Source organism: Rhipicephalus microplus, chromosome 5 (genome assembly GCF_043290135.1).
Source record: "Rhipicephalus microplus isolate Deutch F79 chromosome 5, USDA_Rmic, whole genome shotgun sequence".
NCBI lineage: Eukaryota > Metazoa > Arthropoda > Arachnida > Ixodida > Ixodidae > Rhipicephalus > Rhipicephalus microplus.
Genome location: NC_134704.1, coordinates 53,269,207 through 53,291,522, shown reverse-complemented (window position 1 = coordinate 53,291,522; position 22,316 = coordinate 53,269,207). Strand labels below are relative to the sequence as shown.

At 48.5% G+C, this 22,316-nt stretch overlaps 1 protein-coding gene across 6 annotated transcripts in view; it reads left to right on the top strand.

Moving 5' to 3' along the window:
- Oatp30B (Organic anion transporting polypeptide 30B) overlaps nucleotides 1–22,316 on the top strand; it is a 272,925-nt gene that overhangs the window by 68,291 nt on the left and 182,318 nt on the right. For 3 of the 6 annotated variants that reach the window (XM_037425496.2, XM_075895466.1, XM_075895468.1), the window contains exon 2: nucleotides 19,594–19,852. The exons of 1 other annotated variant lie outside the window; for it this stretch is intronic. The gene's annotated coding sequence lies outside the window, so the exon portion shown is untranslated. Of the gene's footprint in view, nucleotides 1–19,179; nucleotides 19,853–22,316 lie in introns of those variants that run through there. 2 more of the 6 variants (XM_075895465.1, XM_075895464.1) reach the window with 2 other exon arrangements.

The window sequence follows — 22,316 nt, the reverse complement described above, 5'->3', positions numbered from 1 at the left end:
GGAGGGAAAAATAAATAAATAAATAAATAAATAAATAAATGAATAAAGTGAGAGAGAGGAGTATTACTGCCTTAACGACCTACTATAGGTCGGGTGGATGTTTAAGCTACACCATGTATAGAATCGTGCATTTGACGTCACAGACACGTGGAATGTATGATGCGGTGGGTGGAGCAGTGGTTTATTCACAACCTTCTTGGCGTTTGCGAAAGAATGGAGGCGCGAGCCACGAGATGCGAGGCGTCGCCTTGTGTTAACAATAATAACTGAAGTTTTTCATTCTCAAAACCACGATTATGATCATGAGTTGGTTATGAGACACGCAGTAGTGGACAGCTCGGCAAATTTCGACAACCTGGCGATCTTTAGCGTGCACCTAAATTTAAGGACGCGCACGCATGTGTGCGTCTATAATTGTGTTTTAGTACTACGTTTCGCACGCACTCTGCGTATAGAGCAGTATCATAATTAGATATGTGGGTTTCACAAAGAGGAATGAGGTGCCCCAGATAAGTAGGCCGACGGTTTGGTGAGTGAACCTATCGAAACGTCCGCCAGCCTGTCTCCAGGCAGCTGCACCTGTTCGTATACATCCTCTATATAGCACACCGGATTATCGACACGAAACAAATGATGCGATGTGAGAATCAAACTAGGACGTTCGACTGCTGCCTCGCTGTGTCGTGAGAATGAACCTATAGGTCGATTAACAGCTGCCGTGCCAGGTATGACTAACAAACTGGTTGAAGCTGCGCCGAATCCATGCGCTGGCACGGTCGGTTAAGTGTTATAGTTAACGGTAGAAACCGGCCCAAATCCGAGCAGTGTTCAACGTACTAGTGATGATTGTTGATTTAAGCGTGGCGTTGTACGACTAGATCAAGGAGGAGAAGCACTTCGCTCTTCAATAGTAGAGTGCATAAAGCTCAAAATTTATCACATTCGTTTTTTTGTATACACACAAGCGGGTGAGCCTTTAGGCTTCGCACTGTGGACGTTGACGCTGTATTTCGTTCGGGAAGAGGACGCAGCGCATCACTGCACGCAACTGCGGCGAGCCACGTGAGGGACGCGGCAGCGGTGTCGGAGAAGCCCGAGTAAATGGCTGCTCCGCATTCCATTGTTTCCCATTAAAACAGCCTCAATCGATCGCAATTCCATTAGGCTCGCTTTGTATTAGAAGAGCTGAAAGAGACGGTACGCGAGCGAAGGAACGTATCGCACTCAGACAGCCGTACGCTCAGTGTACGTGTTTCTTTTATATGTTTTTTTTTTTCGCTCTTGTGGTGCGTGCTTTGCCCCGTCCTTCTGCTGTGCACCTAACTTGCAGTATTTTTGCTCTCGTCGGATTTTCGCCGTTTTACTGCTTCGGGCGCCGTGAGTACAGGTCGGAGTGATATCGAGTTCGATGGGGAAGAAAGCGTTTGTCTCACGTGCACCCTTTTTTCTTTATTTTTCCATGTTCCGGAGAGGTCGCCGCCGTGGAGAAAACTCCAGCTAGACTTTTGATTGCGGTATGACGGCTTCGGTTAATTCGTGCACTTCACTTGTGGAATCTCGTTCTCGTTTTCCCATTTCCAGGGATTGCAAATCGAAAGAAATACGGGAATCGCCTAATCACTTCAATCGAAAAAGTGTGTCTGCCTTAATGGTGGGAGAGAGGGGGCTAATGAGCGTGTGTTGGGTGTGTGTGTGTGTGCTGTCGCTATAGTCGTCTTGTCCGCACGTCGTCCGTTTTTTGAAATGAGGGCTCCAATTACGCTGTTCGATCCATTTTCTGAGCGATGCGTTGAAAGTGAAATGGTTCTGTCGGAATTTGAGTGCTCTCATTGGGAGGCACTGTGTGTTCCCCTTAACTATGAATCTCATATCCCGAATTGCAGTGGCTGCCGTTGATTGTTCTCAAATTGGGGAGCGAATCTGGACATGGTTGCCATCTTCGATTGAGGCCCGTTTTTCACGAACCGGGCAATTCCGAAATCGACTTCATTCGAGGTCGACGTATTTGTCCAACAAACACCAGAAATCTTTCCACTTTCGGCGTTTGTAAATTTTTTTTCTATGTATGTATGTATGTATGTATGTATGTATGTATGTATGTATGTATGTATGTATGTATGTATGTATGTGCGTATGTATGTATGTATGTATGTATGTATGTATGTATGTATGTATGTATGTATGTATGTATGTATGTATGTATGTATGTATGTTGTTGCGACCGGGGTTTCCAGACACCGGAGGTCCGGGATGAAGTTGTCGAGGCAGGAGGAAGAGAGACTTGAAGAGGGTTTATTTACAATATGTACATTGCGAACTCCCTACACGGTGAGCTCTCAAACGTGGCAGGCCTCTACATGTCTCCTAACATAGCGCTACATGGTGCTTGGTTCTACATGGTTCTGCTCGGTTCTGCTCTCGAAAAAAAAGCACACACGAATGAGCCGTGGGGCTCATTATAAAGGGTCTGTCCTCCCCAGATCCCTAGATCGGGGACCGCGTACAGAGGGCACCGTCCAACCACGGATCACACATTACCCGCGAGGGTGACGAGCACGCACGGTCCACGTGAACGTTCAAAATTGAAGCGTGGTCACTGCACGGCCATGTGGCACGAACGTGGCTCCTCCTCGTCAAGGGGTGTCGCTGGGCGAGGGGTCTGAAGTTGATGACTGCATCCATCGAAAGGGCCGCCGTAAACAAGCTTCAAATGGTCGCCGAACGACTCGTTCAATTAGCGGGACGATTTCCGGCCGCCGCCGCCGCCGTCATCTTCCAAAGAAGAAGCGGCACGTGTGGTCTCCCGAACTGCTCACGGTGTCGTGGCGGCAAGACGCCGCACCCTCCGGCCAGGGGGGGAACAATACATGGCGGACACAGGCCGCCAACCCGTTTGGCGACTAAAAAGGAACATCAAAAGGAACGCCGATCCATTGTCAGACCTGGCGCCGGTCCTAACAGTAGGCAGCCGGTCGTTCGGTTACTTGTTTGAAGATTAAAGGAGCGCCGCTCCCCCTTCCGCTCTGGCGCCGGTCACAACAGCTCGTCCGCCGGCGGGAGAAGCGACCTGAGGGTGACCAGCTGCACAGGTTGCCCGAAGTGTCGCTGTGTAGTGCTGTCTTCCAGGCCACTGCTGATGACGCTCAGCCAAGGACTCTTTCCCTCTCGCTCCTTGTGGCTCCCCTCTGGGAAAAGCATTCATACACACCACCACAGGCACGGGAGAGCACCCTGCCCGCACTGAGACACGTCGAGTCCGACAAATTATCCAAAAGCAACCTTACTTAAGCGGTATTACCAAACACAAAGCAGCAATCGGGACGTTTCTCTGAGGTTTCACCAAAACTCCTAATCCCGATCCGATAATAATCTTCCCATCAAACTGCTTTCAAGAAAACTAACTGTCAAGTGATGCGCTCACCGTGGCATACCCGAGTGCTTGCGTGAGCAATCCGCCGTAACCCACCAGGTATCATACTCATAAAATAAAGCATTTTACTTCACGCTATCTTTTAGTTCCCGAAATTTAGTGCCGCCAAAGTCAGTCGTCAATTCCTTTCGAGAAGACGAAAGCATAACTGCCGTGCTGCACCTGCATTAGGAACATCTTTATTATATATCCGCAAACGCACATCACAGTGCTCCTGCCTGGATGAGATACCACCTAACCGTTCCCTTGCTGTTGCCACTTTCACAAAGCATACATATAAACTCACGAGCTAGCTTTTCTTACACACCGGACACATGCGAACAAAACATTAAATGAACAACAAAAAAAGTTTCGCATGAATCCTGAAAAATCTCGCAAGCAATAACTTTGCGTCTCTACGCTCAGTCATAATTAGTTCATAACGTTGCTCCTGCTCATTTACACGTATCTACCATGACGCAGGCTCCTATGCGTGTCGTTTATGCAATCGCACAACGCTTACCTTAGCTAAACGTACAACGCCCAAGAAATGAACAAAACCAAAATTGTGTTACCTAAACACTATTTGGTAGACGAGATTCTAAAAAAACACATTAAAATCCAAAACAACTTAAACAGTCAAAAGCAAATTTCAAAACAAAATAAATCCCCTAATGACCATCGTCAAAAGCTCACGGATGTCTACTCCTTTTTGGGACTAACGCGCGGTGTCGCGTCCTGTGGGTCTTTCTAGGCGAACGGGAAATGGAACAATGGCAAAACCCATTCGCTTCGCCTCCGACCCCCGCAAAGCTCTGCGCTGACAACCTGCGTTCTTACTCTCGCTGAGTACCTCGCACTCCCGCAGTCCATCAAACATGCCGTCGATAGAGCGACGAAAGGGTCTGCCTTTCTACCCAACGTGCTTTTTTTTTTTTTTTCGTTTTGTCCGGCGGCTCGGACGCATACAAACCAACTCCGGTGCCGATGACAAACGCCTAATTCTGTACGCTCTAATGCGTGTCACTATCCTTCCAATAGATCTATACAACGTATATAGGCTACCAAAATGATAGAGCGCTAACGAAAACAAGGTACAAACGAGTTATTTACAAAATCACAAAAACAAACAAAATGTTCCTTTCAACAGTCCCGAGTCGACGTTTTCCGAGAGGCTAACAGCTGTTCGCAACAACTCTGAGTCGAACTCGCGGTGGTCGCGCCCGGAACGATTTTCTCGAGAAACGGGGTCTACAACACGCGTCAATCGCCCTGCTACCGAACCCCGCGACGTTCCTCGAAGCCGACTTGCTGTCGCTTCCTGCCCCTCGAAAACCACCGACTCTTTTGCCCCGCACCCCGTCCAATGCACCGCGAGAACAACGGAAGGGTCTCTTGCCCTTCGACCACTTACGCACACCATGCGCTTCTCTTTTCTTTGTTCTCTGGCCGCTTGGACGCTTGCGATACGGCAACTTTCTTGAAATTTCGCTCCGCCATTTGAATACATTCCTCAAACGCGTCGCGATTTCTGCCTGCCTGTTTTTACGGCGCTTTCTCCGTTTTGCACGTCTCTTGGTGCCGTCTACGGAGCCTTTCGCCCATCTCTGATGCTCACCAGCACCCACATGCTCATCTGATTTTTCGCGCGGACTGTCTGGATAATTGCCTAGCAATCTCTCCTTCAAACACTGCCGCGTACGATGCGCTTTTCTTTTCCGGCGGTTCGGACGCACACGATACAGACCCGTCAGAGATGACAACGGCACTTTTCTCGCGATTTTACCACGCCGTTTGAAACCCTTACTCAAACGCGTTGTGCTCATCTCGAGCTTTGCCTTATTGTTGCCCTTCGGACGCTTTCTCCCCTGTGCACGCTTCTTTGTGCGGACCTGGGAGCCTTTCGTCCTACTCTGACGTTCTTCATCACCGATATGCTCCTCCGCCATCTCGCGCGCCCAGTCCTGATGATTGCCTATCAGTTCATCGTAAGACCGCGGCCGCGTAGATTGCGCACTTCTGTTCCTTACTCTCCGGCCGCTCAGACGCCTGCGATTTAAGCCAGTCAGAGAAGACAACGGGCCTTTTCTCGCAAATCCGCCACGCCGTTTGAAGGTCCTCGTCAAACGCGCCGCGCTGATCGCGAGCCTTGCCGCGCTTCTGTTTTTCGGACGCTTTCTCCGTTTGGCACATTCCTTGGTGCCAAACCTGGAGCCTTTCGTCCGCCTCTGACGCTCATCAACATGGTCTACAGGGCTGCAAGGTTCGATGGAACACTCTGTTAATCTTAACTTCGTTTCCCCCACCACGGAACCCTCACACCCTGCTGTGACCGCGAGCTCTTTTCCCTCAGAATGGGTTAAAACCTGTTCCATTCCCTTACAGGCACTAGCCTTCTCTTTGGCCTCAAACGGCACCGCCGCTATATCTACAGATATCAGACCCGCAGCACTCTCTTCGGCCCTAAACGGCACCGCTGCTGAAACGCACCGTTCGTGCGGTACATCTGCAAATTTCTGACCTGTAGCCCTCTCTTCGGCCTTAATCGGCACCGCCGCTACGTCGCACCGTTCGTGCACTTCATCTACAGATGTCTGACCTGTAGCCTTCGCTTCGGTCTTAAACGGCACCGCCGCTACATCGCACCGTTCGTGCGCTACATCTACAGATGTCTGACCTGTAGCCTTCGCTTCGGTCTTAAACGGCACCGCCGCTACATCGCACCGTTCGTGCGCTACATCTATGGATTGACCACTCTGCTGCAATGCCACCAATTCACAATTAAGCCTTTCTATCTCTTCATCTAATTCCTGCATCCTTTTTATATGTTCTTCATGCCTGCGCTCAGCTTCCAATTCCTCCTGGCGCCATCTTTCCTTTCTTTGCGCCCTTTGTACTTCCTCCTCCTGGTCCAATAAGTACATATTCCCGAAGTGCTCGATTTCCTCATTGTCACTATTTCTTTCGAGAATCACTTCGCGGAGTTTAGAAGCAGGCATATCATCATTAAAATCTAGCTCCAGATCCCAACACAGGTTCAGCAGGTTCTCTCTCGTCAATCTCGTAAGATCCATGGCGACTACTTTGCTTTGGCTCAGCTGTGACAAAACACAAACCCACCAGCGCTTCAATTCTGGGTCTAGAGAAATTGAAGCCTGGCAAATCTCACAGCGGAGACCACAAGCTTAAGCACCCAAGTAGCACTACGTGGCCAACATCCCTCTCTACTTTTTCTTGTTAATTTTTCACTCCTGCTTTTTACAACATCCTAAAATTTAACCCGCAACGTACCCTTAGAAATTTTGAAACATTACCCCTTGTTCCTATTGAATCATCTAAGCTTTCCTGCTTTAGCGTACTTGCTCAGATAATCATCCAGTGCTGCCTTGTGCTGAGATAACAACCACAGTGGCCAGGCAGTTGTTGGTTATATCTATCTTTTAACGAATTTAGGCTAAAAGACTCGATATATCTCAAGCACAAAGCCAGGCACTCACCCCATTACGTGCGGTGGTGGTACGCTGCTTCGATCCCGCCGAGTTCCAGGGCTTTCGGCTGGCCTCCGGTACATGTCGCTCTCCGTCGCAGACTCGTATCCCACCGCTGCCAACCAGTTGTTGCGACCGGGGTTTCCAGACACCGGAGGTCCGGGATGAAGTTGTCGAGGCAGGAGGAAGAGAGACTTGAAGAGGGTTTATTTACAATATGTACATTGCGAACTCCCTACACGGTGAGCTCTCAAACGTGGCAGGCCTCTACATGTCTCCTAACATAGCGCTACATGGTGCTTGGTTCTACATGGTTCTGCTCGGTTCTGCTCTCGAAAAAAAAGCACACACGAATGAGCCGTGGGGCTCATTATAAAGGGTCTGTCCTCCCCAGATCCCTAGATCGGGGACCGCGTACAGAGGGCACCGTCCAACCACGGATCACACATTACCCGCGAGGGTGACGAGCACGCACGGTCCACGTGAACGTTCAAAATTGAAGCGTGGTCACTGCACGGCCATGTGGCACGAACGTGGCTCCTCCTCGTCAAGGGGTGTCGCTGGGCGAGGGGTCTGAAGTTGATGACTGCATCCATCGAAAGGGCCGCCGTAAACAAGCTTCAAATGGTCGCCGAACGACTCGTTCAATTAGCGGGACGATTTCCGGCCGCCGCCGCCGCCGTCATCTTCCAAAGAAGAAGCGGCACGTGTGGTCTCCCGAACTGCTCACGGTGTCGTGGCGGCAAGACGCCGCACCCTCCGGCCAGGGGGGGAACAATACATGGCGGACACAGGCCGCCAACCCGTTTGGCGACTAAAAAGGAACATCAAAAGGAACGCCGATCCATTGTCAGACCTGGCGCCGGTCCTAACAGTAGGCAGCCGGTCGTTCGGTTACTTGTTTGAAGATTAAAGGAGCGCCGCTCCCCCTTCCGCTCTGGCGCCGGTCACAACAATGTATGTATGTATGTATGTATGTATGTATGTATGTATGTATGTTTGTATGTATGTATGTATGCGCGTATGTATGTATGTATGTATGTATGTATGTATGTATGTATGTATGTATGTATGTATGTATGTATGTATGTCAAATGATGCGAATGACCAGACTGACATTCACAAATCATAACGTCTGCACGCGCCTAGCTGTTGGGCCTAAAGCTGGCTTCACCGCAGCTGTAACCGTTGTCGGGTGAAGCCCGCTAATTCGTTTCACAGGCGATACCCCCAACATTCAAACCGTAAGCCACTCACTTGATTACCTGGGTATGGGGCTGCGAATGTGTACAGTGGCAACGTTAATCTCAGCTATCAGCGAAAGTTTAGCTTTCTGGTTGTTGCTGCAGCATTGCAGAGGTTTCATTACGCCGCACCAGACGCGGACAATGAAGAGCGAACATGCGTTGAGCGTGTATTATTCCTTGTCCGTACACATTAAGCTATCTTTGCTTGGACGCACGAATCGAAATGAATATAAGTAACCTGGCACGCACGCGCTCTGTGACCACCACGCCTACAGTCGGCGACAGAGCTTAGTCGAGTTTAGAAAGTGCAGTGTAGCGTCACTGCATACAATCGATCTGCGAGCTTGCGATCAAAACTTCAGCCTTCTAGGAACTCCCGCGTCTGGCGATGATTGCTCCGTCTGGTTCAGGTCCAGTTCGAGGAAAGCCGTATGTCACAAACGACTCCAATTTTCGGAGCATCCGCGGGCCCCGTCTTCCAAGGAAGGGCGTTTTTGTGTTGGGAGACGACATCCGGCGACTATAACGACCCAGCGTGGCGCCGGCTCGTCTTGCCTGCCCCTGACCGGAAGGGGAACCGGCGGTCTCAACAAGGAAAATTACTCCCAGATGAGATGGGAGCACGTGGACGCCCCCGAGGAGGTTTGAACTGCATCGGAAGGCAGTTGACGTACAGCCAGCAACAAGTGCGGTCGTCGGTGTCGCGAGTCTCGCGTAGGCGACGAGCACGGAGTGACCCGCGCAACGTATTGAGACGGCTGCAATTCCGGGCACCCTCGTCGTCTACCAAGCCGGCGAGACCTTCAGCGGCACCCGTCAACTCCCCTACGTGCACCAAGAGCTGGCCTGGTCCGTATGGAACTTTTATTGTGACTTTTTTTTAAACCGTTAATTTATTTTAACCAGCCTTTTTTTCTTTAAACATTTGTAGTTGTGTGCGCTGCGTCGCACTTAGAAACTCCAAAGCGCTACCATGATCATTCTGTAATTAATTTGTTGTATCTCTCTCTTTTGATTTCCATCTTGTTGTTATTTTATTAATGTTCCGCATATTTGCCTTTAGCCTGTATCTTTTGTAGTGTTTTTAGCCCATTTTGTTATGTAGCTGTTCTCTCCATCGCGCATCAGTGTTATTCCTCTCTGTTATTTTTGTTAACTCCTGCCTTTGCCCTTGTTTTAATTAAATGCTTGTTTATGTGTAATCAAACTCCGTGTCTGCTCTATGAGTGCGTCGGTCAGGCCCACACATCACCACACGTGCAACCCCGCACGGGTCGACCAACCCGCAAATAAATTTGAAATGTGCCACTTCGAGGCCTTTCAGGCGTCGCAGGCCGAAGCGTAAAGTGGAAGCTTGCGAGTCTGCCGCACGTCGATGTTGGATCGGCGGGGCCTCACCCGAAGTGTGTGACACCGTACTATAGACGCCTTAAAAAAGAAAGACAGAAGCGCTATATGTTCTCGATCGCTTGCTGAGAGGTCCGCCCACAGCGCGTGAAATGTGCGCAGACTGTTTAAATGATGAACGAGTGTGCACCATTACGTGTAGCGACCAAGTAACCACTGCTTTTTCTCGCTCACTCGATTTCATGCCGACTGGTTGTGCCCTCGCGATATCCGACGACAGCGCAGCCCTGACCGACTGGACTCGCCCTTACGCCATCTCCTGACGCCGACATGAGCTCTCGCTGAGTGGTGCCCCGTCCTCGGACTCCTGTGACCGTGTTTCCATCTTTCCTGTCTTCTCTTTACTTCCGTCGCTCGCTGTCCCTGCGCCTCGCTCTCTCCTTCCTCTCTCTATATATACCTTTTAATCCTATTTTTTAATCCCTCCTTACCCCCATCCCTCGTGAGCTGCTGTTGAGGTGTCGCACTCTGATGCAGACAGTTACGGGGCTCGCTTTTCTCTTCTTTCCCCTTTAAGAATCACATAAGAACCACTGCCTCGCGTCCAGCGGATGTCTAAAGGTTCGATCGCCTACACGAGAATGGCAGAAAGGGCGTGTGTTTGTAGTATTACATTTAAAATTCACAACAAGACGTTTTACGAAAGGAACGCAGGGAAGAGACAGTGGAGAGCGCCGACTTACAAGTTTCATTGTGCGGGAGACGAGGATTTAATAGTACGTCCTTACAGTGCGGAAGACGTCACTTTTCAGTATCGCTATTATTGATTGTCACGCGGTGCATCTACAGTCTACGCAGACGTGCATGCCGGTGCCCCCCCCCCCCCCATTCCCCTCGCCATTCCTCTCTCTAACTCACCGTCCTCTCAACTTCGGTTTTCGCGCGTCGAGAGAGCACAATGTATCGTGGATCCACAGCGTGTACCGACTATACCGGGCGAACCGAAACGACACACGGCTACAAATTAGCCGCATACCAGCGCGCGAAGTGCGGAAGCAAAGGAAAACGAAACAAAAAAAAAAAATCTCGGTGGATAGCAAGGTTTCCGCACATTGCACCGTCTCGTTCCTTCCTTAGTTCCGTTCGTTCACTGCGCTTTGCAAACTTCCTACGTACGGATCCTCACCTTCCTCTACGCAGTATATGTGTGCGAGGTTTTTTCAGCCGAAACTGAAACTACGACACCGTCGCTTTTTTTTCCGTTTCGCACGGGTATGTATCCCATCACGGCCTCTATCTTGAGCGTTGTTGGCCGATGCTAGCTTTCTCTCTCTCTCTCTTTTTTTTTTTTTCTGGCTCTCAGCCTACGATTGGCGCGTCGAGAAATGACACGTATAGCAACTGCTCGTATCTCGCGCGCGTTACACTACACGCTAAGCGATGCGTGTAGTACAAGCCTTTCTACGAATGGTCCTTCACAGACACACGCACACTTTGAACCTCCTGAAACAAGAAGTGCTTGGCCGGCCGCCTCCGCCGCTGCTTCGCGGCCTTTTCTTCCTGGTCGTCTTTTTTTGTATACTGGCTGTGACCCGCCGAGCTGCTACCGCTCTGCACTGCGTATAGCACTGCTGATGTGCCTTAGCCGAGAAACGGCCCGACTGGCTCATTGAGCGCGGGGATGCCCGAAAATAGGTACGGGGCCGTACCAGCTACTTTCTGGGACTTTCGCTTGTGCATGCCGAACGGAGATAGGGAGAGGGCGGTCAGTGTACGAGGAGGAGTAGGATGTGTACAAACGACGCGCGCACGCATGTATGTCCACGTTGGTTCGTTCGCTGTTGGGTTCGTGTAGCCTGACACGGATAGAAAAAAAAATAAGTGCGACTACCTATCCTCGACCAGAAAACATGACCGGAGGATCTCTTTCTCTCTCTCTCTCATCTAGGCCTTTGGGCTGCAGTTCTTTTATTGTTTTCCTACCTGTCTACCCGCCCGTTTGGTTCCTTTCCCTACTCCGGCTGTCCAGCCCTGTGTTAACGACGTTAGAGAGAGCGTTCTTTCAGATTGGAGCAACGTTTCATTCCTGCTTCGTCGCCCGAGGTGTATTCTTCCTCCTTTCAACATGCGGCGGCGATGGGTTCCTGAATCCCTCTCGTTCTGTGTTAGACCATACACACCGCGTTCAAATAGCACGCGTGCCCATGTCTGCAACTCGGTTCCTCTCCCTGGCCAGGAGTGATGTTAGAGTTCGTTGTTCTCGCGCTCGCTGTTCTCGTTGTTCTCGTCGTGGACGGTGTCTCGATGGTCACGGCACAGTGGAGTAGAAGCTGGGGCCTTGACATTCACTTCCAACGTCCGAGCGTTAAGTGCCTCTGACATTGCCGTGTATATCCGCGTTGTTGCGGCCGCCGATGTTATTTATACGACAGTCAGTATGCCCTGCCGCTCGTTTAGTCTCTCTCGGTGTTTGCGGACGCCTAGCTCTCATAAAAAAAAAAACAATAAACGACGGGGAAGGATCGTGTCAAGGAATGGGAAATACTGGTCGAACGGTTCGCATGTCGATTTACCGCTGCACGTCGAGGTCTTTTCGCTAACCTGCTCTACAGCGACTCTTTAGATAGCGCGTGAAGGAAAAAAAAAAAAAGAAAGCAATGAAAAAAATGGCAGTGAATATATAGCGGTAAATTCGAAACAGATGCGTTCGCAATACGTTCAATTACTTCTAATTAATTTTGGTTACGTTGCTGTGTAACATTGGTTAACGTAACCCCTCAGGTAGCGAACGTTAACCGCTATGCAACGTTACCCTATTAGATTGGCGTTTTGCCTTTACACGCGGTATCCAGGAGTGCTATTGTCCGAGCAAATACGCCATGTATAACACACGCTTTTACGGTCTCTTGACACTAGCGCAAGAAAACACGCAGGCACACACACAAAACACACACGCACACACACACACACACACACACACACAAACACGCGTGCGCGCGCTCTTACCGGCGTAGGAAGTACTGGGGGATGTGGACAGGACGAGCGCAGGAGTAAATTGCGCTTCTTCCTACGTGGTTTTTCGTTTCCTTTTTCGTAGCGTGCCGCAAATTTCAACAAAGTAAATCCAACCAGTCCTTACCTACCGTGGCTTTTCTAGTAATTCAAATGCGAAAATAACCATTTTCACTGGTATAGCGCACCACGACAAGGACACACACAAAGGAGAGATGCGCACACACACAGCGCTGTGTGTGTGTGTGTGCATCTCTCCTTTGTGTGTGTCCTTGTCGTGGTGCGCTATACCAGTGGAAATGATGAATCTCAACCAACTAGCCCGGCAACGTGCCTTAGCGAAAATAACGCTTATTTCGGCGGCCCATATGCTAGCACGGCGAAGCGTCGTGGGAGGAGGGGGAGTTGAATAAAAGGGAGAGGAAAGGACAGGGAAAGGGTCGAATCGTTACACCCGTGATGTGTGTGTGTGTGTGTGTGTGTGTGTGTGTGTGTGTGTGTGTGTGTGTGTGTGTGTGTGTGTGAGAGAGAGAGAGAGAGAGAGAGAGAGAGAGAGGTCCTCGTGTATCAAGGGACTGTGTCGATTACCTCTTCCACTTCCATGTTTGTGCACCAAGGCCTGCCGTATGAAAGCAACTGGCCGGTGGTCTTACGGCTTATCTCTCTGTGTCGCTCTCTGTTTCGCAGGCTTTTAAATTGAGTCCTAACTACTTCGAACTTTCTAGTAGTTTGTACGTGCAATTTTACAAAAACGTTCCAAATGTAGACTTCGTAGAAGCTGGCTTTGCCACATAAGCACGTCTCGTGAGGAGAAGCTCGCTCCGCTGACCCCGGCAGTGCGTGGTTTCGGTGGGCATTCGTGCGATGTAAGATGCAACGTATGTTGAGCCGTATAACTTTCTATGCTGTATTCTAGTTTTGTCTTGAAGAATGAGCGTCGTGCCTCATACTGTACCGTTCTACGTTGTTAATTTATTGGGTATTTGAATATTTAATTTTTGCTATAATCCGATACGATTAAAGTAAAAAAAAAAATGGCACATCACACGTACCTTGGGAATCGACGCTCTACGAAGCTTGTGGAGGGAAGGTGACCGTGACGTAATTTTTTTTTTTTGTGAGCGACAGGTCATGAAATGACGCTTGATATATCCATAAACGTTACACGCGCGAGCAGATGTTGCAGAATTGCATGTGTTTATAAAACCAGTTTTCACTTGCGCAACGATACTAAGAGGAACATGAGTATTAGCAACACGAGAAACTATACGCTGATATGAAGGGCTGTAGCTCAGGAGGGTGGTCGCCCTTGACACTGCTACATGTATCAACCCCAGTGCACGGCGCCCAACTACAATTGATTGATTGATTGATTGATTGATTGATTGATATGTGGGGTTTAACGTCCTGAAACCACCATATGATTATGAGAGACGCCGTAGTGGGGGGCTCCAGATGTGTGGCGGGTAGCATGCTTCTCTTAAAAACGACAAACGATAGCATAGTGAATGCCTGCCCACTTCAGAATGATTTATGGCGTAGTGGGTACTTTGCAAGTGTGCTTGCAAGAGCTACCCAAAGAGTGTTAAGGCTCTGAAAGGCCGCTCTCCCAGCTTTCGCTGTGACTGTGCTGTGCGGTCCTCGCAGGCCTGGCGTCTCTTTTTTTTTAGACATATGTAAAACAAATGAAAAATGTGGATAAAAATACTAAATGACAATGAAAAAAATAGACTTATTGTATTGCAGATATGAACAGTCGGAAGCATGATATTTACATTATCAGCATGATCTAACAACAATTAAGCTGACTCATATAACCAAATAGATTTCTGGGTTCGCCAGTGCGAAAGTTTGCGTGACAGTGCGTAATTTTCTGAATAAAACCACAAGACTAACAAACTAATCTACATTATTATCCTTCTGTGTCGACATACGGATAGCTTCTCTTACTTCTTTTAAAGTAGGTTTATCTAGGTTATTATCTATTTTTCATACAAAAACTTTATAGTAGGTACATTTCAATGATCATCAATATTTCTTTCTAACATTTGTAACGTTTTCGTTCTATACCTTTTTTTTTATTGAAGTAGATAGTAAACGAAGGAGTTTTTGTCAACGTTACTTGGCGACGGCTACCCCTTTCCACTTAATTGGTACAAATGAAGATATGAAGAAAAAACAATAGCATATGTACATATATACAGTCCTACATGGGTGAAAAAGTTCTCCTATATGGGCAGAACAAACACGTAGACGACACGCTCACATTTAACGTTTGTCCGCTCAGTATTCGTCACAAATCTTCGTTTCTTCGAAGAACTGTTGCAGCACCTTCATTGCTTTGCCGTTTGTTTCGGATGGCCATGGACCTAGTATTTTATTCAACCCGAATGGTCGCTCAGGATCTAACCTATGCAGTTCTTGTTCTAGTCGCCTTCGGTGTGTGTCGTGTTTCGGACAGTCGAGCAATAGGTGACAGATATCCTGGCCGCATGAACATGCTGACGATGTTGCACGATGAATACGAAGTAGGAAGTGCTTTGTGTAAGCAGTTTCGAGTCGTAGGCGATGAATGAGTGTGTCGATACGTCTTGGGAGGTCATGGTCTAATTGGTATTCAAGATTAGGATCATCAGAATATAGGATCGATTCCTTTGTTTTGTCTGGCAACCAGGTAGACAGGCATAATTCACGTTTTGTTGTTCTTAAAGTTATATTTACCTCATATTGAGATACCGGAATGAGGCACGTTTGCATAGAATTATGAGCGGTTTTCGCCAACTCATCCGCCATTTCATTTCCCTTGATTCCGCAGTGACTGGGAACCCACTCAAATGCCACTCGATGATTCGACTTCGTAGCTTCTGAGAGCTCTTTAAGTATAGCGCATACTATACGCACATCAATGTGTCTTGAAGTGGCACTTTCCACACATGCCAGTGCTGCCAGAGAGTCTGTAATTACCACCCATTTTCTTGGTGTCGTTGACAGTTTAATAAAGCATATGGCTAGCAAAGTCGCTACGAGCTCTGACGTTGTTGAAGAAGAGAAGTAGCCCAACCGACATGCACATTCTTCGTGCAATTCCGGAATTATGAATGCTGATGTCGCTGTCTCTTTGGTGACGGAGCCGTCAGTGTACACATGAGTGTATCCTTGGTACCTGTCAAACACATGATGTGATGTCAACTGCTGAGCGGCAGCGGCTGGCACTTCATGTTTGCTGCGAAGTCCTTCTATTGACGTTTCAATAGTTGGTAGTTCAAGCAGCCATGGAGGGTAGTTTTGGTCCAGTGGCCAATGTGTCGACACAGGAAGCCGGGAAATGTACTGTTGGTACACATGGTGTATTTGCGCTCCAGCACGGTTCACGATGTTGGATATGAGCGGATGGGAAGGGTGTTGCGTGACTAGACGAAAGAGGTGCCGACATGTCTCCACATTTCCAATTACTATAAAGTTGGGTTCTCTTGCCTCTGCCAGTGTCAAAGAACTTAATGTTGCCTGTGGAACCCCCAGACATATGCGTAAGCTTCGTGCTTGTAACAGCTCAAGTCGGTGTAGCGACGTCTGAGAGGTGTTGTGGAGAACTGGCGCAGAGTAGGCAATTTTCTGTCGGATTAGTGCACAATAGACGTGGAGGAGAGACGCTGATGTACCGCCCCATTTTGTTGCCGCGATGCGACGTATAACATTTATGGGGCTGTTCACTTGATTTTGTAGATCAGCAATATGCCGACTCCATCTGAGTTGACTATCTAAGGTAACGCCAAGGAAGCGATGCTTTCGTGCAATTTTGATTCTCTGGCCATCCACAAAAAGCATCAAGTTTTTCACTCTTTTTCTCGTGAATGGCAGAACTACAGATTTGGCGTGAGAAATCTGCATGCCTCGCTCTTTGAGGTAATCACTTATTGCGTCTAGTCCTTGTTGAAGACGAAGTTCGATCACTTCCAGTGATTTGTGAGACGTCCATATGCATATGTCGTCTGCATACATGGATATGTTCAAGGCTTCGGGCAGTACTTCTGGAAGACCTGCCATTGCAGCATTGAAAAGAAGCGGACTTAGAACGCTTCCTTGGGGTACGCCTCTGCTCATGTTGAAGCGATAGCTGTCTCCGTTATTGGTTGAAATGTATATTTGTCTTTTACATAGGAAAATGGCGATCCATTGAAGGATACGACCGTGAATCTTTAGTGAGGCAAGCCCGTGCTGCACAGAAAGGTGGCTCACGGAGTCGAACGCCTTCTTAATATCTGTGAACGCCGCAACAGCCATGTTTCCACAGCTCATCTCATGTTCTACAAATGTAACGAAGTCGAAGCCGCAGTCCATGGTGCATCGCCGTCGTCTGAAGCCAGCCATCTGTTCTGGAAGAGAGTTGTTGGCTTCAATCCACCACTGTAATCTTCTGTCAACCATTTTTTCCATTACATTAGATACACAGCTAGTGAGGCTGACTGGTCGGAATGAATCAAGCGAAAGCGGTGATTTACTGGGCTTCAGTAGTGGGACGATTCTCGCGACCTTCCAACACATTGGAACGTACGCCTTTGTCCACATGTTGTTATATATCCGTAGAAAAACTGGCATGCCGTTGGGTCCTAGATTTTTCAGAACACTGTACGAAACGTTGTCGGGACCGGTTGCCGTTCTTACGCGAGTTAGTGATAGAGCAGTACGCAACTCTAGTAGAGAATACGTGTTATCCAGTTGAGCATGTGATAAAGTGTATGCATCTTGGATTTGCTGCTCTACAGAACTAGGCTGTGCAGTAGTGTTGTGAACCAATTGTCCAGTTCCAGTCAGCATTGTGCAAAACTTATTAGAAACATCACGCTCGGATAATCCAAGAGATACCTTGGTTTTATACCTTCATTGACTCTGATATTGAATAAGTTTTTTATAAACACACTTTATTATTGACCAACCCTCCACAGTGGTTATGAGCCACAAGAGGTCTACAAAAACGACAAGAAGTAGACGTGAGCAATGTGGTGGGCATGGGCATTAACACATTTACAAAAAGCTCTTTGATAGGATATTTGAGTTTGGATAGTGAACTAAGGAACCTTTATATTTTCAGTGATAATTCATAGTGTTTAAATGCGCCTAGAAACAGAAAAGAGTGGTGTTGTAGTGGCTAAGGTACTCGGCTGCTGACCCGCAGGTCGCGGGATTGAATCTCGGCTGCATTTCCGATGGAGACGGAAATGTTGTAGGCCCGTGGGCTCAGATTTGGGTGCACGTTAAAGAACCCCAGGCGATCAAAATTTCCGGAGCCCTCCACTACGGCGTCTCTCATAATCGCATGGTGGTTTTGGGACGTTAAACCCCACATATCAATCAATCAAATAGAAACAGAAAAGATAAGCAAATCGTCTTGAGTTTTGAAAAAGAACCGTATTTTCGGCATTTCGAATGATACGGGCGATAGTGTTGATTAGGGAGTTTTAGGGCCAAAACGCGAGCAGATTTGGTTCTGGTCGCGAAAGATAACCAAGTCCTGTTCAGTGTTTCCACGTTTTTCGTACCACAGATAACCGCCAAGGTCTTGCAATAACAGATTCGGGGATAAAAAAAAGGAAAGAAAAAGAAGAGTGACGAAAATGTATTGTAGTAGAAAGGCTCACAATAATATGAAGTGATTAGATTAGAATATTTAGTGGTGTAGGGTGGTAGTCGTCGAGTTTCTGCATGACAAAAGCACTATAGACTTCCTTATTTTCTTTTTTTTTCGCGACACGTTTGGAAACACTGAGTGGCAGTGGCAAAAGTGATATCCTCGAGTGACACTTTGATCCCGGTCATGACGGTCGCATTTAGGTGGAAGCCGTGGTGTGATGCACGTGAAGTGATACAGGCCCGTCTACCGCGCGATGTGAATGGACGTTAAATATCAAGACATGGTCTAAATTTCCGAAGCCGTCAGAACGACGCGCCTCAGACTCGCATAATGTAATGTTACTATCTGTGGTTTTACGTCGCAAAACTACAATGTTATTATTCATAAATGCTACACACGCAGACAGATGTTGAACAATTGCGTATGTTTCTAAAACCAGTTTTCACTTGCGCAACGATATTAAGAGGAACATGAGTATTAGCAACACCAGAAACGATACGCTGATATGAAGCGCTGTAGCTCGCGAGGATGGTAGGCCTAGACACCGCTACATAAATCAACCCCAGCGCACGGCGCCCAACTACAATGACGTTAAACCGACGTGACGGCTGTACCAAAGGGTACATATGTTCGCACTGACAGTTAGATAAGAGTGAACAAAATTATAAATTGCTAATAACATATTAGGGATTTCTTTCTTTCGCAGCGGCACAGTGACTAAAGCATTCCGTATCTGTTGTCTGTTGTTGAAAGCAACTTTTGTTGTTTTTTTCTATAAAACAACACACATTGAAAGCTTTCAGTGACATTATCCATGCGTTACTCGCGGTTTATATACGCCTCGATTTTAATCATCCGAGGGCTTATGCTAATCACCGAGCTCTTTTTATTTTCCCGCCTCAGGTAGATCTCTATTTAAAAGCAGCGCGAATTTCGCGCCACTTCATCGCCGAGGCCATCAGCTGGCGATCGCCGCCGCGTCGCTGTTGCCTCGTTCGTGACGTCACGCGTGACGCAAGCCAGACTGGGTCAGGTGACGAGGGAAGCCCCCCCTCCTTTGCTACGGTTAAGAGTGAGGAGAATGCGGAGGTACTGGTGAGAGAATTGAGGCGAGAGAGCGTTTCAGTGCGTTTCTCTTTCTCCTCTCAGTGGCCCCGCTTCCAACCCGCGCAGACCAGTCAGTCTCAGCTGTGCGTAGTCGTGGCGCGGACCGGCGCGCGCCGAACTGTGCGCTCTGCGACTGCGTTGTTGTTGGCGTCCTTCTGCGCGACTGGGCCCAAAAACGTTGCAGTGCATGTGTGTGTTGTTAGCCTTGCCGGGAGTGTCGTTGTTGCCCTTTATAGCTGTTAAACGCTTCTCCCGAGTGTGCTTTTGTTTTGTTTTTTCATGTATCGGTGGTGCTTTGGTGGCAGCTGTCGTCCGTGACATCGACGTTTCCTTCTTCGTGGATCTGTTTTGCAGTGCTTGCGTCCGGAAAACTAGCGAGGCAGCGCTCCCGCTGTGGCGACTACTGCAACTACTACTACTGCCGTCGGGGATCGCCGCGCTCACCGACCTGACTGTGTGTATGAAGCGTACGGCTGTGCGAGGTCGGTCGATGAGTCTCTTCTGTTTGCGGAAGAAGTGATCGACACTGAGGACAAGCGCGAGGATATCGGCTCGACTTGAGACTGACACACCGACGCACTTCCGCCTCACACCTGCAGTGGTTCACAACCTGGTGAGTTCGTACCGCTCCTACTTACGACCTATTTCCTAGCTTCGTCCCTGCGCGCTGAGACATTGACAACGAGAAACGACGCGCTTCGATTTATGCGTGTTGCTTCATCTTTGACACCGTTCTTATGACAGCGTGAACAATGAGGACGAGGATATCACACATAGAACGAGCTCAGTCTTCTGAACGCTCAGGGGACTCATTGTGTAGCACATTTCTGGAGCGATCGGCGTAATCTCGGGCTCCTCAGTCGATGACGTCAGGAGTCATTTGCGACTTACGCTGACGACTTACACTGCGTCGTCTTTCGCGAATCCTCAGCGAGCGTAGTGTAAAAAGAAAGGAAAAGCAACAACGTATGCATGCTCCGTCTTATAATCTCTCTCCTTATGAACGCACTCTCCGCTGCCAAAGCGATCGACTGCTGGGGGAGACACGTCATTAACCTACAATAAGTGTAAAGCCCACGGAAACTCTCCATAAACTCAGTGCGAGTCGAACGTGGCTCGAGGGTTGTACGTTATTACTGATTCAGAGGGTCTCTCCCTTTTCTCGCTCGCTATGCAAAGCTTACATCGAGATAGATGGATAAATGGCTGCAGATGTCAACAGTTTGGTACTGTTAGCTACCGCATGGCTGTATCTTGCGTGTACGCGCAAACCGAGCCTGGTGACATGGCGGGAAAACCTACGACGATTTCTCGAATGTGCTGGTCTCTGCTTGGTCTTTACAACGCTAACTTAACGGATTATATTAAAATCAGGTGAAGTAATAAAAATTCATCCTCCCGTGCCTGCTTGGCCTCAGGTTGCGCAGGTTTGAACTGTGGCCGCTCGTTTCCGGGACACAGCTGTTTTTCTGTTTGTTTTTTGTTTGTTTGGAGGCAGAATGCAAAAAGAAAAAAAAAACACGACACAGAGAAAATCAGCTCTCCGTGCCAGTGTTGAAGGACACTTGGACTTCCCATGAAAACAACTGAATTTTCTCTTAGTGAACGACATCCGCATTAGCAACCTGTGGTATCCTATGCTACAAACTATCCCGATTTGTACGGGTAAGCAACAACAGAGAATCGAAGTACTACCGCAAAGATTTGCAGTAGCACCGCAGAAAGACGGGTCGTCAAAAGAAAATGTCCTTGAAGCAACGCCGTAAGTTTGTTACGGTACCACAGAAACCACTTGGCCCCACCGGCCCTCCGAAAAAGCTGCGCGACAGACGTTAGGGTAATAACAGCATGCCATATCCCGAAATATGACAGGCCGTCAGCATCTTCTTCCTTGATATGCTGTCTTATTTGTAAGCTCGGGTGTTATTAGGGTTAGGATTTCGTCAAGTCACATCGGGTGGTCAATGGTTGTACAGAAGGATAGCTCCTCGAGCGGGTTCATCAGCCGTAGTCGTCGCCTGTATTTGCGCGGTTCATGTAAGAAACAAAACACGCAGGCAGGCAGGCGCTAACGTGCTCCCCGAAGTGTGCACCTGATTCTGTCAATCTCTTTTTTGTTTTGTTACTTTTCGCGTTATTCATCTCTCTCCCTCGGAGCAAGGTGGCAAACCGGACGTGCGCCTGGTTAACCTCTATACGTTCCATTGCTTCTCGTGCTTCCTCTACGTCTGGATATTGTTTTGTTCTTGTGAGTACATCGCTAATACTTTACTGTACCCTGCTTAGAAGTGTGGCAGCTTGGGCTAGTTGGTATGACATGATGATAGTTATAGCGCGAGAACAAAACGACGACACAGAGACAAGAAGGACACGATATAAGATGCCCGTGCCCGTTGTGCAAGACACTAGGACTTCCCATGAAAACAACTGAATTTGCTGTTAGTAAGCGAAGTGTTAGTGAAAGCATTAGGAACTTGTGGTAAGTTGTTGTGAGATCGTGCTTTAATGCGTAACCGCTTTTCGTTTTCGAAGTTCAATTCAGTTGAGCTAGCGCTGCCTCTCGCTCACAAAGGAGCGGCCGGGGGTCGCCAAAGTGACCCCCGAGTGAGCGTTGGTCAAGTACGTCGGGCGAACCGGTTGGCCCTCCTCTCCCGCCGCGATCAGCTGAGCTGACGGCAGCGCAAACTCGAAGAAGAGGCGGTGGTGGTGCTCAGCGAAAACGGACCGAAGCGGCAAGGGTGTCCCGTGGTTGTCGTTTCGTGGCGCCAGCAGTTGCGACACGGGGCTTGAGTAGAGGGCACCACCATATTCGCTCGTCTATAATGCCACTTTCTTGGGCAGTAACTCGCTAACGCCAAGTGCTTACCTTTGAAGGAACACCGAAGAGAAAAACGAGTTTTACAGCGTGAGAAAATTACAAATCATCAATACCAAAAACTGCACTTTTACCGCGTGCAGACGCTCGGTAAGTGGGAAAGCGCGCGGACAAAATATGTGGCTGGTGGCGCCACCTTGAAATTACCGCACCGAACGCCTTGACTTCGTAGACTTTGACGGCGTCGGCTAGGTCATAGGCA